Source organism: Pieris rapae, chromosome 5, assembly GCF_905147795.1.
Source record: "Pieris rapae chromosome 5, ilPieRapa1.1, whole genome shotgun sequence".
Taxonomy (NCBI): Eukaryota; Metazoa; Arthropoda; class Insecta; order Lepidoptera; family Pieridae; genus Pieris; species Pieris rapae.
Window position 1 is genome coordinate 10657642 of NC_059513.1, and position 19106 is coordinate 10676747.

The following is a 19106-nucleotide window of genomic DNA, read 5'->3' on the forward strand; positions in this document are numbered from 1 at the left end:
AAACGAGTCCGCTGTGTCAAGGTCTCGCCGACTAGTTTGAAACGGACTCGCTCGCGGTTTCCATCACCCGAAATTGTTCTCTACTAAGTACTAACCCTGTAATAGTTATTAAATTTTTTTCCCCTTTCAATGTTCTTTCTCGAATGTGCTGGCATAACCAAAATCTCGCGTCTTGCACGTTTTTTCTATGCTTAAGATAATATGTACTTTTTCTTTCTTTATACATAATCACTGTCTTCACTTGATCCCGTGTCACTCGACAACATCGCAAATTCGCAACAAAACACTACCGCACGTTCAAAACTCCAACTGAACTCGCTCTCTGTGTAAACTGATTGTTCATTTTCCATTTCTCATTTTTCGTTCAGCTCGCTCCGCTGATTCCTCTCTCTCATTTTCCTTTTGCAGTGGAAATCAACAGACAAATCTCTTTGTTGGTGGAAATGCAAAGCTATTTCATTTAAAAGGCGTCCGTTCCGCCTAACCATTTCCCGCTCATTACCCTTTTGCGGTGGAAACCCGGCTTTAGGATTACTGAGACATTGCAGACAACTGCGTATGTTAATATTATTAAATTATATCTAGCAGGAATAATTGCGGGCTGAAACAAGTATTAAACGATGGACTTATTACCCTGGAAAGTGAACTACTCAATAAAACAGAACAGTCGTTATTTTGAGACATGTAACCATTCATGCGACGCTTGAATGTCTTAGAAATCTAAAATAATCTTCTATCATGCAATACCGGGTTCTCGTGCAAACATTCGGGCCCATGGACCGTGTCCTTCGATCAGTTATTCGTTTTCTAAAGTACTATTATATCTATTCTCAATGATTCTTTATTGCCGTTGACAAGAGGCTAGCGACTGGTTTTCTGCCGTACAGTGATCGCTGCAATCTGCGACTCTGCGTTCTGTGGTCAGTCGGATTACAAACGGCGTTGTGGACGCTAGCACGTTACTTCAACGCGGGAACTACGAAAAAGTGGTGTATCAACTTTTTATTGTGCCTTACTGTGAGTGTAAACGTGATTTTGTGTAAACCCGGATTCAGGATACAGGTATTTATGACATAAATATAAATTTTCTTTAAATACATATAAGTTTTATAATATAATCTTTAGCTTTATTAAAACTAGTTTTCCAAGTGACGATAAACCAGGAACTCGCAGCTTATTTTGTAAATAGAATGCATAGGTTTTGAAATAGATAACCGCAGTTTTTGGATACTTAAAGAAAATATTATTAGAAATTTAATATACCAAAACAATGATAAACTGGTTTTAAGTCATGTTTATTTCTTCGTAATCAAAAATATCGTATCGTAGTCACTAGTAGTCCTCGTATCGTATAGTAGTAGTTACTGTTTAGTTGAGTTATAAGCTAAATGAGATACACAGATTTGTGACCGTGAAATCAAAGACCAAAGCTTTTGAAAGTCGTTTTTTAAACCGCGACTAATCGTGGAATGGGTCGTGAAAATACCTAAAAATAATGTATAACTTTACAAAGTGCAACTATTAAATCGAGATTATTTGAGTATAGTCTGTAATACAATAAAATCCAGGTATACAATTCATTTGTAAAAAAAAATATAAGAACTACATAGTTAATTATAATTTCAAGTTAACGTAATTTAGGTTTAGTTAGCGTTGGTTTTTATAAAAGAAAAAAAACGTAGATACCTGTTATTTGGGGTAGAGGTACTCTATTCTTTTTTGCATAAAAACAATATAGTGCAAACATTTGTTACAACCAAATATTTAATTTTAAAATGTGTTATATTTTTAATTCCTCTCTTAATTCCTATCCCTTGTGAATAGGTTCAACCTTCCGCCTTCTTTGTTATTCTCATATCAATAGAGTCGTCTAATAAAAATTCCAGTTCGCATTAATCAAGGCCAAGAAATCATAAAATCAATGATAGTTATGCTTTCTTGACCAAGAAATGTTTGGGCTGAAATTCTTCAACGATAAATGTTCAAATATTTATATAAATCGTGAACCAAGCTTATTTTAAATTAGCGATTGTAAAAAATATGAACATTGTTCTCAATTCCAAGTGTTTACTTAAACATTAAAAATAATTGGACTATTTTCAAAAAGTTTACCTACGTATTTATATCATATAATATATATTATAAACCTGGGTGGATATAATTTTAAAATGTATTTATTTTGTTGCCATCGTATGCAATTCAAATGTACTTTAAAGTGATCATTCTTGAAGAACAAAGGGTGTTAAAACAAGGAATGTTAGATTATAAAATGATAAATTCTAAACGATATATATATCTATTGAATCTGTTGAAAGGTAAATTTGGGTGTTTCTGTTTGTATATCTGTATGTGTTGTGTGTTTCTAAACATGTTACTATTTTATGTATCTGAACCAATGTATTTTCAAAATTGATAAACGTTAAATCCCGTTTAAAAGTTATGCAATTCATGAGTAGAAAATATATTTACATCAAGAACCAGTTGTACAAAAACCCTTCTAAATGATTTCATTGTCAGCTCAAAGTTCAAACAATTATCACAACAAAGAAAAATATAAATACGTGAGGCTGTTATCGCAATTTTTTCACTTCCGTTGTAACTAATTTGTATGGCATCTAGAGAATCTTTCATCCTTCTGCGTATTTAAATTCCTGGAGGCCATACAAATGCTACGCAAGCCTAGTCAAAGGCCGGCTAAAGGAAAATTCTAATGAAAGTTTACGTAAAAGTAATTTTCCACATAATCTAAAGGGTTCTATTTTTCACGGATTTACTTTTGAATTTTACTTTACTCACGAGTTTAATTTTGATTTTGAAATGGCGAACAGTTTTATGAAACTAAAAATATTAGTATTTACACGTATTAATAAAGCATATAACTTTTTAATAATGCATTCAAAACAATGTCACATCATGGCAGGAGATACCTTATATGTATATGATATAAAATGTATTTATATTTGTACAAACGTTTATTTCATATAACAAAACACGATTACATAAAGGCTGTTATCTAATATAAAGGGGCGTTAAACAGGCCTACCATACTGTAGCAAAAAGTTACTTGTGCAACTAAATTGTGTTTTAGGCACGTTATACAGATCATGACGAAAGTGAAACCACACCTTTGATCTTTGCGTCGAATTGGTTAATTGTTAAGCGAATATTCAGAGAAAACATCAAGTTTGATTGCTTTTATAAGCGCAATTGTACTATTTAAGTTTTTTATTCATGATCAATTAAAAAAACAGTTTAAAAGTAAAGATTTGAAGGACTGTTATGGACATAGTCACTGAAGGTCTTAAATGTTTAAGAATTAAACTTTATATGGTTTGCGTAGACAAGATATTTTTCTTGAATTTTATTTTTACTTTCCAATAGGTTTCTGATACTGTACGACAGCGCATCGGTGATTTTAGTTATCATCAGCGATGTCTGCGATTCAAAGATAGGTTTTAGCACTCCGGGCATTTCTCTCATTCTTAGCTTTACTAGAAAATACTTATATTTTAACAATTTCTATTCCCAAATCCAAAGGCAGATATAACAACTACGTGACGTTAAGATAACTCAGAAATCGGCGCGTGCGTAAACACAACTGGTAGACGGAAAATTTTCCTTAATAAAATATTTTTAACATGTCAGAAGTGAGTAATCAATGCAGCAGAACGGGCAGTGTTCCGCATCTTGGGTGCCGTTACCGGCTAACTGGTGCACCGACATGCTGCATGATCACGGATGCTGCACTGATCCTATTACTTTTAATATTAGAAGACTAACACTTATCTAGTATAAAATGAGGCGGTTTCAGAGACATGTCTATGTTAGATATATTCGTCCATAAGAACTGTTGCAAAATATAACATTTTAAAGCTAAGCTGAGCTGGTGTGGCTTGAGAAGCGGCTGGAAAAGCTAAGGTTTGGAAATACACCGACTACGCTCTGAATATAATTTTGACCTATTCGGTATCGAAACCCTTGGCTCGTGGGGTCTGGCGCTATAAGGCTTTTTAAGGAAATATAAAGCTTGTAGAATTAGTCCAGCTATTCAAGGGGGAACTCTGCCAGTATCTTCAGAACCTTGCCTAAAGCGACTCCTTTTAATGATATATTTTAGTATATACTTTTTTACGGTTAGTTATTGTAATTTGTGATATGAATTTATGTAAACCAAAGGATTTTTTATATTCGTTAATTATAAGTAAGTATAACATTATATTATGTAGATATTTTGATTTGCGAAAACCTATTCGTCTTCTATATCATCGTCGTTTTTTTTTCATTCAAATAATATATTTACCTAATGCTTTATCTATTTTATGCTTCAAGCGTTCTTTTGTTGTAAAGCAACGAATTTAGCAAGAAATTGACAAAGATAAAACGGATGGTGCGGAAATATTGCTTTTTACCGCTCTCTAGGACTGCGGTCAAGGCGAACATAAACTGGAAATATTTTAATGCCATCCTAAAATAGATTTACATTTTTTTGTAATTATAAACTCTTGACAAAGGGCTGTTCCGAAATCTTGATGGATTGTTCATGTTGATTCAATCGCAGCAAAGCTTCCTATCTAACTACGTTTATGTGTGTGTTGACGGCTTGATTAATTCTCTACGTAGAGCCATTGCGTCTCTTTGCGTTTCCTCAATGTGTACTATGGTGACTATTCTGAGGATTTTTTTGGGTTGATCCCGCCTTCTTCGTTTCAACACTGTACGCGGCGTATCAATGCAAAATTTCATCAACATCACTTTGATGGCTATGATACCTTAATACATAGTAGATGTAATAGAGAGGAAGCAAAATTTCCTAAAATCATCGGAAAACTTACGATTGATATTCGCCCACATTACCATAAGTACGGCACACATTATTAAGACGCAATTATATAATTGTCTTGATGATGTTAAGGATAATTAATAAACACACCAAGTGTTTAACACGTGTCATGCCATATATTACTTCTGTAATTTTATGATGCGTGGAAAAATTGGCATTCATTGAATGTAATAATCAAACTATGGTAGATAGAAATTAACAGATACACGTTTAATGATTCTACACCACGTTAGAAATTTGTATAATTAGTGTAAATTATGTCAATATTACTACTGGTAATTTTTAAATCGCGTTGCACTTATCATCGCAAATTTCTCAACAAGTTGCTATCAAATGCTTTTTATTAAAATATATCATTTGTTTTTCCTTAGTATGCCTAAAATACATAAATAAGTAAGTACAAAAATACTTGTTGAATAACCAGGTCATTTGACAAGAAATTCCTTCGGCGCACCTAGTTTATTATTCTTGCTATGTGAATCTGATTGAAAACCTGTCCTATTGGCTAGCAAATGGGTTGTTCGAATGCTTGTTAATAGATTTCAACGTTTACGCATCATAAGATGATTTCAACTAACATCTTCGTAAGAGATCTGCTCCTTGTGTTTTATACAAATATTACATAATAGATTTCGAAAATTAGCATTGGACCTACATTTACCTGAAGTTAGTAATAATAATACTAATCGAAACATTCCTGTATATTGTGTCTAATAAAGTTCTTTCTTTCTTTCTTTCAATTAAGCATCATTTATTTCTTGAAACATTAACACACAAATAAATATTTTTAGACTTCATAGTGTATATGCCTCCGTGAATCGACTCCATCTCTCTCTTCCTTGATCATAGAGAGTTATTACACAAATGACAAAACTAGAAGAGCCATTATTCTATAAATGTACCGCTAATTTATGTATGTAATATGATATGTTATTATATGTTGGCCTAGTAGCTTAAACACTGAGGCCTTAGCATGGATCGATCCCGATCTGTGCACCAATGGACATTATTACAATCCCATCTAAATTTCGCTTGAAGGTTGAAGGAAAACATCGTAAGGCAACCAAAAGGCCTTAAACCCAAAAAAATGTCGACAGTGCGTGTCAGGCACAGGAAGTTCACCTCTGCCTATAAGATTGCTTAATTATCATGAACAGGTAACAAATATCTGAGGCTCAGGCCTAAAAAAGGTTGTAGCGCCACTGATTTATTTACTTAATATTATTTTGTCTACTCATAATTCAAAAATAGTATCCTAAGGTGTTTATTAGTTGCATACAAAACGTTTTTCAACGATTATTTATTTAATAATTACTTAATCATATTATATTTATTTTGAGCCAGATGTTGGCTGGGTAATTGTGTTAAAGTTTGATGAAAATAGAAGATTGTGATGACACTATGTTTTTATGTAACCAATAATTCATAATTACGAATCAATTATCTTGAGTAACAGTACTCGCAAAATAAATATCGATTACAAATCGATTCGAATCGCTTGTAGCAACATCGATTATTTTAACGCAGTGCGTTAATTTTATAACGTTATGGTTTGAGACAAAGTAAATTGTAATTCTAATCAGAGGTCAATAACCTAGTCTATTGAATGTTCTCATATTTCTATATCTATTTCATGATATTTATGTATTCAAGGGCAAATAGTTTTGTGTCCAATTGCCTCAAATTTTAATTGTTATATGTCCCGCACTTTGTTTTCTTAACCATCCAATCGATATAACATATTGAAAAGATAGTAAGTAGATGGGTGCACAACTGATTAGAACGAGCTTCTTGTTAATTCTTGCCCTTGATTTGGCTAAACATTACAATATTCCTTTTTAATATTGAGTGTCACAAGTTTGAGCAGTCTTAATTTTTATAATACGCGATGTTTCTAGGGAACAAAATATATGAAGTCAAAGTTATTAACTTTAATATAATTGTTTACAGTCTTGTGCTTTATGAAATACTGATGTAACGGATGAAATAAAGAGTGGGAATTATGATGGGAACCATTGTTTACGTCAAGGTCGTTTCCAGCGGTAACAATGATCTAGTTTTTGATTCTGTACGTTAGATACCGCAATGAGAAGATCCTATTTGGAGAATTACATGAATTCTGGTCTTTGATATATAGGAATAAAATATTAAGGATTCTATTAATATTGAATAAATATTAAAAAAACATGTTTTAATGATACAAGATAACTAATGTTAGATTAATTTTAAACCGAACCTTGATGTTAATTGATACAAATGAACACTCTTAATTCCAGAAAGCCTGTGAGTGCGTTGCCTTTCAAAATCCAGTCATCCACTCTTCGTCAGTTTGGCGCATCGTATATATTTACGTACTAACGTACATCTAAATATAGCGGTAAGACTTAGCATTTTTTCTTTCCGATAGGTTTAAATTTAATAGCCTACAAATCGTTGGCCTAAACCTATATTTGTATGTAAAACATGATCTCAATGAGGTCGGTAAATTTGACCTCCGTACTTGGCCAGATGGCCGGTGCCACGATATGATATCACTATTGTGTGCAATTGTTAAGTCAGATGAAGATCGTGAGCTACATACAAACCTGTACACAAAAAGTATTACATTATTTAAATAACTAGAGTTTGTTAGTGCTTTTCATTATTTTGTTTTATGTAAACTTTACTGTAAAGATTACCTAACGTAACGTTAAGACGTGAATATGTTAGTCGTTTATTTTTAAGAAGATTTATAAGATTCACAAAAACAACACTATCCTTATTAAATCTTTAACCAATACTAATGTCGAAAACTACAATAAATAGTGTCAGAAACTACATTTGGCGAACGCAAAATCTTTGATATAAATATTTTAAATTAAGAGAAAAATATTATGTCTTAATAATTCCTAAACTTTCTGTCTTTAGACTGTATTAAGTTCTATTTAGACTTTATCTGAGCTATGGCCGTATCTGAATTAATATTATTGTTTCGAATTTATCATTCTATTAATCCGTTATTACGTTCAATATAAAGATTACAATAATTATACATGGACATGGATTACAGTTGTTAAATGATAAAGATTTTTGATTAAATATCTTTTATTTGTAACATTGATTAATGAATTATTTTATATTAGTCAAAATGTGAAACCGCTAGACAAAGTTACCAATAAATTTACCTTATTATACCAAGTTCTTTTTAACGCGTGTCTGACTGAAAAGAGACGATTTCCTTAATTTACTTGAAGAAGCTATGGTATGATTTTAGTTTTTACTTTTTTATTTTATTTTGGATTAGTAATGGTATAAGTCTACATATTATGTAATTTATTTTTTTGTGCTTTACCCTTGAAAAGACCTTTTTGGAAGAGAGAGAAGTTGCCTTTTCAATTTATGTTATCTGAAAGTATTTGAATCCCATATTTAATGCAAAACAGTGTTGTTATGTCCATAGCATATCGTGTTTTGGAACCTAAAGATTAAATATGTATATATAATATATAGTTGACAAAGAGAAATTATTTTGCGTGATAATTATTTGGTGTGTGTAACACCTTTTTTCACGAATTAGCGTTTCATTTCATAATAATACGTACGTGTCTCTGTATATTGTTGATATATAAAACTTAATCAGTAATTACTGAACATTAAGTTTAGAGATTTAGGCTGACTACCGTATGTCAAAATACAATACGTTTTAAAAAAATGACAAAGTGAGGGTATGTGCTGAATACGCGAACCAATTCTACTCTGTCAAAATTTTTTAAAGAACTAATTTCTCTCCTTTTGGATTAGTAACTCATGTCCGATTGATTAATCCATCAATTGTGGCCTTGTGCTTCTTTTACTGTTTATAACTTGATCAGTCCAACTTGTTGGCGAACGTCCACACGATTGTTTTGCTTCGAGCTTCTCTAAGCTCATCGTGATTGGCAACACCGAAAGATTCTTATCTTCTAATGGATTCTAAATTAACATGAATTTTATTAATAACGTTTTGACACACACAAATAGATCACAATAAACGCAACAAATTTATTAATAATTTATTACGTTCATACCTATTTTAAATAAATTATAATACTGTAACGGTACATCGATTTCGGGCAATCCATTTCAAAATTATTCAGAGCAAAAAAAATTAAATTGCGATTGCAAACGCATTGCACACTGTTTTGTGTATTAATTGGTCAAGAGTCGGCATAATCAGACTGTATTTGATACACATATATTGCATTTATTGATATTAATGATAATAGAAAATGCATGTATTGTAATCTATATGTATTAAAAAGGACCAAATTGTATTTTTATTGTTACGAAAGAAAGCTGATCTCATTTCAAAAATTGTTTCACATACTGCTTCAGTGGCTCTAAAACCTTTTTAGGCCTGGGCCTTAAAAGGCCTAAAAAGGGTTCTATATCTGTTTCATAATGATTTGTCAATCTAATAGGCAAATAGGATCAGCCTCCTGTGTCTGACACACGCCGTCGTCTTTTGGGGCAAGCCGGTTTCCTCACGATGATTTCCTTGCCGTTCGAAAGAATCTTAAATGTGGATAGGAAGAAACTCTACTTAATTATTAATGTTATAGTCAATCACAGGTTTAACTTAAATGTATCTATGTTTCGCAAGAGCACAATTATTGTAATAAATAATAATTGTTCTCTTGCGAAATATTTATACATTCAATATACAATTATGGTTTTCATTATAGTACTTCAGCTGTGTAAATATAAATCAGCTGTATTGCAAATGTTTTTCACAATAATATTTAAAACAGTAAACTAAACGTAAGCAAACAAGTACAGCAAAGGCATTGCATGTTTACATATTTACATATTTTTACCCTCCAATAGACTTTTGACAAGCAGTCAATAGCAGTTATTATAGCACTCTTCGGTCCAGTTAACAGAGGACATTGATTTGTTATTTGAATATTAAGTATTTTAATCGAAAACTATAAATGATAGGATAGGTTCGTTAATTATATACCTATTTGTTTATTTATTTATTTATTAAGTCTACAATATCATACATATTACGAAATGTACTGATAATTTTATAAAATCTTCTATCTAATATGCACGACAATATATGTAAACATAAGTTTTGCAAAAAATACGAATTAAAACAATACAATTAAAACATATAACACAAGATAAGACAAACACACAATAAAACAAAAATAACCAAGAATTTTTGTTTTAAAGCAGAAAAAAATATCATCAGCAAAGCAGCGAATTAGGTTCGAGAAAGGTACCAAACAGTGCTTTCTCTTAAACCGAAGATCAGCCCACTACCGAATATATCCAGCTCCGGATAAGCTGTGTTCAATTCATTCACCTATATTCATATTATTAGTTACTAGTGTTAGTGCACGATAATCGGAAGTGCTAAAGTGTGGTAAGTGAAAAAAATAGTACTCAAGAACAGTGTTTTTCCTCGCAAAAAAACTGTAAGTAGCATTATTGGACACTTATGTTAAATATCCTTTTTAGTAAATTAGGTTCACTTATTATTCTTAAGTCAGGCTAGATTGTTGTGTTAAATAAATTATTACTTTTATTTATTCTTTGTATTACTGTTTTGTTTAATCGGTGTTGCCCAGAAAATTTCGCTTAGTCCTACCGATAGGGCCGTTCCACTATCTGCTTGCAAACTTACCGTTAGTAAAGCCTTGGTGATATAAATATATACTTATGTGATTTTCATATAATTCAAATGTTTAACTTTTCTTAATAAAGTATATATTTAACGTATATTTGACTTATACAACAAAAAAATTCAGTAAACGAATGCAATATGTCGTAACAATTGATTACAGATAGAACGTGTGGAATTCGTTTGTTTGCGGGAAACTCTTGTAATTACATCGAATACTTGTATCTTATGTAATGAACTGGATCTTTATCATGTAATTGATACAATACTATCTGTTTTTTTGCTTCATAACTTTGATATTAAACATGGCGCGTACATGAACATGTAATACAATTGTTATTCTATTCATAAGAAAACGTTTTGAAATATTCAATTTTAGATAGAATTCAATACAGGAGAATGTCTGACTACACAAAAAGCTTTCTTTGTTTAAATTTTAATAAAAAGTTTATAATTTTTGTTCTCTGGTTGTCGTCTTTGTAACATTCAGCATTAATATTTGTTATAGACGTCATTTGTTATAGGGAACGATGTAGAACACGGTACAATGGTACAGTCTGAATAATTATCCAATTTTTAAACGAGTACATTTGAATAGATTTGCCTTTTTGGATTTTAGGATTAGTAGGTCAGTTTCATAAAAAAACAAAGGCTATGGTAGCCAGGTGTGACATGCATCTAGAGTTCATAAAAATGTTTAACGTACGTGTTCGTATATGTGTATAAGCGTACTGTATGTGATGTTCTGATTTTGTTCTGATTCACGCATTTATTTAATACTCTATTTTTTTTAGTTAAAAAAATGTATTTTTTCTTCGACCAAATATTCTACATTTTCCTTCATATAGTCGCCGTAAAATGCAGTTACGAGTAGGATAACAGGCTTAACAAAGGATTTATGGGAAAATGGAAAATTTAACTGGAAAAATCTAAATCTATATATTTGTTAGAAGAACGTAGAAAATGTTTGGTACAACTGCAAACCTAAGATTTATTATTATATGTTTTAAAATAGCTATGTCATTGCTAATGAGTAATTCCTTATTAACAGATCTTCAATGATCTGCTATCTGGCTCAGTGGGTCACTGAAGCCACAATGAAACCGGTTTTGAACCGCACTGTTTGTACAACGACTCATGCGCTTGCTATATTATGTAAATTTCTTTTCAAAGTTTGTTAAAGGTTATGTATGTTTGACTATTGGTAAAATTTCGATTTTTATATATATTTAATTATTTATTAATGCTTGCCAATGCTCGTCACACTGACACATTGGTACATGAAAAATAAAATACGAAGTTTTTTTTTTATTTAATGTGACATTCACTTTTAGGCAAACAATATATGTATACGAAGAGATAAAAAAATAATATAAAAACGATAAATGATTTTTAAGTGTGAGGAATATTTATGGAGATCCAAACCTAGATCGTTCATCAGAATGCTCAATTCAAACGCGTTTCTCATGAAAAGAGATTGAAATGACATGGTGGGATGCCCAGAGCGAACACGAATTTAAAGTTTGTTAAAAGAGGCAATCAACCGTATTTCTAAATATCTTAAATGCAAACGATATACCAATTAATTTTCTACGATACTATAATACTAAAATCTTTAAGTGCGCTAGTCTGATTTTCTATGTTGGTTACCTACTCTTTTTTCGAGATGACGAAATTTTTTTAACACTCGAGCCGCAACTCGCAATATAATTTGCGGTATTATATATTATATCAATCACAGATAAAATATATACGGTATTCAATATGTTTATATTTGTGTAGTACGGTTAATGACACGTACGGTACAATACAATTAATGAATTGCAAACAAATAATTTAATGTATAATTACGGACATTTATTCAAACTATTTTAAAACAATACTTACATATTTTGTTTCAAACCTTAAATGGAGTTTGTGTGCGTTTAATCCAGTAAAAGCAGTGAAAGTTCCGCATAATAAGAAGACTTAAGTTTTACCATAAGGATAAAATTGATAAAGTTTCAATTTACTATATTTAGTTAAAAAGGAGTGCGGCTGATACATAATTAGTTTTTTGGGTAGTCGGTTCAAAATGACAACGAATCTTGTCAATGTCAAACTCACGGTCGATATGGAGAGTGGAGCGAACAAGGCAACACTTACAAAGAACATAAATTACTCAAACTGGTAATATCAAATGCCAAATTTGTTTCACAGTAATAACTTTTTAAGGTGTATGCATTTAGCATAATGCAACGTAAAACAATTTAAATTTCATATCACATTCAGTTTAGTTTAGTTTAGTTAGGTTCTTGGATCTCACCCACTCACATATTTAGTTATCTAGTGCAGTTCGCTATTACATACACTGCGAACGTAATTTAATTAATAAAGCTTGATTTGCTCCAGTTCAAACAATTTGTTTATCTCAAAACTTGTCGATAAAAAAACGGCGCAGAGTTTCTTACCCGCTTTACGCGAACCTTGACTTGCGAACTGATAGTTAATGTAAAGTCAGAATCAATTTAACATCTTTTCTGTTGACGTCCATAATTGTAATTGGATATGAATAAAGTTATTTTGATTTTATAACTGTACAAAAGTTAAACTCTACAAAAATTCAATAAACAGTGACGTTAGCACATCATTAAAGTTACTATTTAACCATTAATTATAGTAATTAGCTTGGGATTGCAATAACGGTCTCAAGGACCTAATCTCACAGATCAACATGCTCGTTAGAAAGTGACAAATTTATCTATGGTTTTTCCCGCCAAGTAGAAAATGTCATTAGCCGCATGATTACAGTCTTCAAAGCTGATATAATGAAAGTATAATTATATATCGGTCTTAAATATTACAAAACACTTTCCAATGTTTACACGTAAGTTATCTGTAACTTTTACTTCGCAGAATAAATTGTATATGATTATCTACATAGATTTGCGATGACATAACCAAATTACCACAAATATTTTCGAAAGACTTAATTTCTTCTAAATTACTGTGTAATAAAACAGATCAAACGAAATCGCATTAAATATTCGCTCGAAGAGTGTAGTAATACATTGTAAGGAAACCGGCTTGCTTTAGACCCAAAAAGACGGCGTGTGTCAGGCACAGTAGGCTAATCGCCTACTTGCTATTAGATTGACACAGAAATCCGAGGCATAGACCTAAAAAGGTACAGCCACTGATTTTTTATTTATTTAATTGAATCATATACAATATATAAGTCACTAAATAGTTTGAACTGTACGATAACATACGCTATCTCGATTTTTTTTAAATACATATAAAACATAGTCTTACCGCCTGTGTGGTATGAATGGTTGTGTGATTTGATATTTTTGCAATGTGATTTTTTTATGTAAGCACGTGTTCCGAACTTTTTTCCATGATCATAAACACAATACAGGATAAAATATGTTGATGATGCTGAATTGCAAGTCAATCGCATATTGACATAAATGATAAAATGTATGATTTGTGTTTGTGCCCTTTCATTATTTAGCGCTATGCGGTTCTAATGATTAACACTGGGCCCTTGCTCTGTTACTCAATAGGTACAGCGATACCGATCCCGTCACTTTTATATAATAATAATAAATTTTACTTGTCTCTATTGTTATTTTTTCTACATACACGCTGCAGGCCATTATTGACCATCTATGTGAGAGGCTGGTGCCTATTATAGGATAAAAGGCCCCCAATAGAAGACTGTGACTTGTTACCAGAAGAAAGTAAACAAAATCAAGACTACATACTATAACTAAACTAAATTATAAAAAAAAATTAAAGCAGGGTGTGATTGTGTCCCTTATGTATGTGTGAATTTAATGAGTGTGAAATAATTTTTTTTGGTTTGATTGTGTCCCTTATGTATGTGTGAATTTAATGAGTGTGAAATAATTTTTTTTGGTGCATAGCATCAAGGCTTTTTAGAAATTTAAAAATATTAGATTTTTAGTTTGTTTCTTACATAGCGCTGATGTTGGGATGTTGCCGAGAAACAATACTTATTGAAATCGAGTTTGCTGTCGGATTCTATATTGGAAGTTATTGAAAGTAGAAGAAGAAGAAAGAAAGTGGCTCGTGACAGACTAAAAACTCAGTTGGGTTCTATTTTTTATTTACAATAACAATTTGTGCCTAAAAAGCTATCTGTATGACCATCATTGAAAATTACACATTGAACAAGTGACAATCATTCAATCTATTTTTAAAGTTGATCGTAGATGACAGTACAATGGCCATTGAAATCTAGTTCTCTTTGCTAATCATAGACACAGGTCACATCAGGGGAACACTGCTCCAGCTCGTCTAACCAGTTTTGATTACCATATTGCACACAACGAAATAGCAATTAGAATAAAATAAAATGCTTTGTGCTACAATATATATAAAATATTCAGGTAATACTAGTCTTAGTGAACGTTAGTCTTAATTCCCTAACAGAGGTAAGTAAAAAATAGAATACAGTGTCTTCGCTTCAATAGTGTCGTGAACACTTTCTTACGTTAAAAATATCTATAGTAAATTAGGTAAGACTTAAATTAGTTATTATTCTTAAGTTAGGCGAGATTCCATGATGTCTTAAAAACAATTAAAAAAAAAGAAGGTAAAACTTATACATTCTAAATTGATATATTTACTGCTTGTTCACAAATCAAGGAAGAACTGACACTCTCCGCTACATATCTTAAATATATACGATGTTGCCTTTTCGCACACTTTAAAATAAACTAAATCAATGATATTCATCACATTCTTTCTTAATGAGTGTCTTTTATCGGATTTAAAAAATAATAATAATAAATGCTCACTGATTTGTAATATCCAACTTAATTGGCATAATCGTTCGTGGAATCAATAAAAACGATACGAACTCATAAATAAAGCAACGATTCAAAACATAATTATATTTTTTCACGATAATGCTTTTACTTCAGACAGTTTAATTATAGTTATTTAGAATTTATATATTCTTTTGTTGAACGGGTAAATTAATGTCAATCAATAATAGAATTGCAGAACATTTAACAACTGAAAGTTGCGTACCTGGGCCACGAGTTGCGCCATCCTACCTCAATTAATATATGTAATGGGAGAAATCCATCTCTAAAATAAGTACGATTGGACAAAAGTTTAACAATTTAAAACAGCAAAGTATTGACGACACCAAAGATTAGTTTTGTTAATTTAAAAACTATGTAATATAGGCTAACTTATTGGTTTTCTGTTGTTTACGCCCTCCTTCTTTCTTCTACTATACAGTGGCAATATAGAAAGAAGAATATAAGTTGAATATAGAATCCATAATGACTAGATTTTTTTAAAGTAAGATTAAGTAATAATTACAATGTCTTGAGTGTTAAGTTTTTCCGTCCTTATACGAATCCGAAGAACGGACGCAATATAGCGTGATCGGAGAGAAAATAGAAGACATGCATATTTATACTTGCCTTTCTCTCGACAATTATTCTGACTTACTGGAAATATGTCTGCACAACGAATCTTCATTTATCTATTTGAATTCGGAAATAATTATTCGCATATACTACTTTTTCTGTAATTCTTAACATTTCTGTCGTTCCAAACCAATTGTAAATAAATAATTAATCGTTTATTTGCAATAAAAGCTATATCAAACAGACATGTAAATTAATAAATTTCATTCTAATGTTTTTCATAACAAGTGTCTTTATTATTACGCGACATTCACGGAGAAGAAAATGGTAGTTGAAAACAGGTTTAATGCATTAATTTTCCTTTCTGAATGTATATGGAAACATATTTATCCATTTGCGTACTGTTAAACGTATATGAGTAAAAACGAAGAGATATTGTAATGAAAAAATTACAAATTATTATCTGATTTTAGTTATCGTTTTATTTGTTGTATCTAGTCGATGATACCTTAAAAAAACGTGGACATGAAATAGATGAGTGAAATATCATTATACGGGAGTAAATCGATATTTTAATCGAATTAAATTTCGTAAATTGTCCAAGAAAATTATGAAGTGCAATCGAGTGTGAAGGTTTTACGCTCGATCGGATAATGTAAAAACAAATCTTTTACACGCCAATACAAATAATTTCATTATACACATAGTTTCTGAGCATCAAAAAACTACTTAACTAAATAGTATCAATAGGTCAATATTCGTAATTGATGGCATCGATAACTAATCTATGGTAATTAACGTTAATATCAGTAATACGAGTATTAAAGCGTTGGTTTCAACCTAAACTATCCGATTTTGCTTAAATGTATTTATAAATGTATAGTAACTAAATCTAATATATAAAATTCTCGTGTCACGGTGTTATTGAACTCCTTCGAAATGGTTCGACCAATTTTCGTCAAATTTTGTGTGCATATCGGTTAGGTGTGCTAATTTCACACCCCCCAAATGATAAGGTTGGTAGTCCACTCCTTATTTTTGGATTTTTTAAACTAATTTTTGTTTTTTTATTATACAACATACAAAAATAGTATATATAACCAGTAATTTTCCTACTCTACCAACAATCCCTATTTTTTATTATGGTAGATAGTTATTTTTATTGATCTAAATACATCGTTTACCGGATCAGCTAGTCTAAAATATATCAATATTTTTAAACATTCTCTACATAAGTTAATTATTTTGCCTTAAACATCCCAACAAAAAACTAATATTACAGTTGAAATAATCATATAAACGCGTTATTGTGAATAAAAATCTTTTAATATAAAACAATTATCATACGATACATTGTATTGTTATTATTTTATGCTTACTTTACGTAAATATGTGTTTACTGTTTACATTTCATCTATCATTAAGTCTCGGTCAATACCCGCAAACAATCGATTGGTATTCTAAACACATTATTATTATCATTATTTTTATTGCAAATTACTTTTGAGAAATCGACAATGATACAATGACAATGGTCAAGAATATATATTTTTTATTACATGTCATCATGGAAAATGAAGATATATACTAATTCATAATTTAAGTCTAACCTAATTTACGTTAGTAAAGTAAAGTCCAATAACACTACTTACAGTCTCTATTTAAGGGAAGACACTCTGTTCTTGTGTCCTAATTTTTTTGACTTACTATTGTTTAGCACTCAAGACTAATGTACACTAACACTTATTTACTAGTTCAAATGCTTGTGTCAGTCTTCTCACCAGGCCCGTGGTGGCCTCGACATTCACGTGATGGCTTTAGTCTTTTTATTATTGTGGCGACGTCCTCTACATTAAGGTTCCGATGGAGGTCGTTATTGCGAATAACATGGAGTATAGACTATTGCTCTGTGGCATTTTGTTTGTCTATAGGAAATATATAAGGAAATATATTTCTTCGCTTGTTTTTAAAACAGACGAAATTTATTAAACTTTTAACATTTTTAATATAACTATATATACCACTAACAATTTAATATTGGAGTATATACTTTAGCTCACATTGTACACAATAAAGGTCGTGTGTGGCTTGTATGTATGAACGCAATTAACTCAAAAACTATACCAATTTACAATTTTGTGAAATAAATGTTGTAAAGAGGTCACGTCAAAATCTGGTCAATATACAATAAATCAAGAAGGAAGAAGCTAGTCTTTTAAATGAATATACCTGTGTTACAAGTCTTACTATAAAGTTAGCGATTATCTAGTTGATAAAAGGACCTGGGTCTAGTGCTAGACAGGCTACTTCTAATTAATTTGCAAATTTTGTTTTAAAATAAGTGTTGTTTGATTTGTTATATAAAGAGTACCGAGAGTTTTTTACGCCGGCTTTTATTCTTGCGATTAAAATTTAAGGCGTGCAGTAAGTGATACCTGTCTTTTATATTCCATGATAAACATATTTTATTTATTTAGAAGTTAACTGTCGTATAAGAAAATTCTATATAACTAAAAATCTATTGTGTTACATATAGCGTAGCAAGGGCTATTATGTGTAGATTAAAATATTTAATTTACATTGTATTGGGTTTATATCGAATCATGTCTAGCATTTATTGATGACATGTGAGTCGTGACATGTCACATAATGACCCATAATTGAAGCATTAGCTTAGTTCAATACCCTTTGCTGACCCTACAAATATATTATGGGGTTTATTCTGTTGGGTATTTGAGTTATTTCAGAAGGTTAAATTAGAAACTTTAGCGATAAAATACGATAAGCGTTTTTTGTTTCATAAGATCTACTTTTAAAAAAACCAAAACTGGTTTTTATTTCAATCATCAAATCAATCTCATCCATCAAAATCTTACTATAAATTATCATCATTCTTCTGTTTTTCTAAGTTTTTGATGTTAGTGTGTATTCAAGAAGAGTCCAGAATGGTTTAGAATTAGATGATTTTTGTTATTTTTTAAAACAATTATCATGTCCACTAGTTAAATTATACGTATTTATGAATCGAATACTATATTCAAAATATGTTAATGTTATATGCCTTCTGTAATATAATAATACATTTAAATAATTAAAGGTCGATGTTAACAAATTGAATTTCACCAGAGAAATTTTCAGCTTTGAAAATCCTTTTTACTATTCAATAAAACGCCTAAATTTACAAAAAATTTAGAGTTAAACGTAGTAAAAGAATCGGTCCCTG

At 30.8% G+C, this 19106-nt stretch overlaps 1 protein-coding gene across 4 annotated transcripts in view; it reads left to right on the forward strand.

Annotated features, from left to right (window-relative positions):
- Nucleotides 1–906: 906 nt before the first annotated feature.
- LOC111003526 (mucin-3A) overlaps nt 907–19106 on the forward strand; it is a 52729-nt gene continuing 34529 nt past the window's right edge. For 2 of the 4 annotated variants that reach the window (XM_045628175.1, XM_022274074.2), the window contains exon 1: nt 907–1062. The gene's annotated coding sequence lies outside the window, so the exon portion shown is untranslated. Of the gene's footprint in view, nt 1063–7116; nt 7218–7983; nt 8082–19106 lie in introns of those variants that run through there. The other 2 variants (XM_045628176.1, XM_045628177.1) reach the window with 2 other exon arrangements.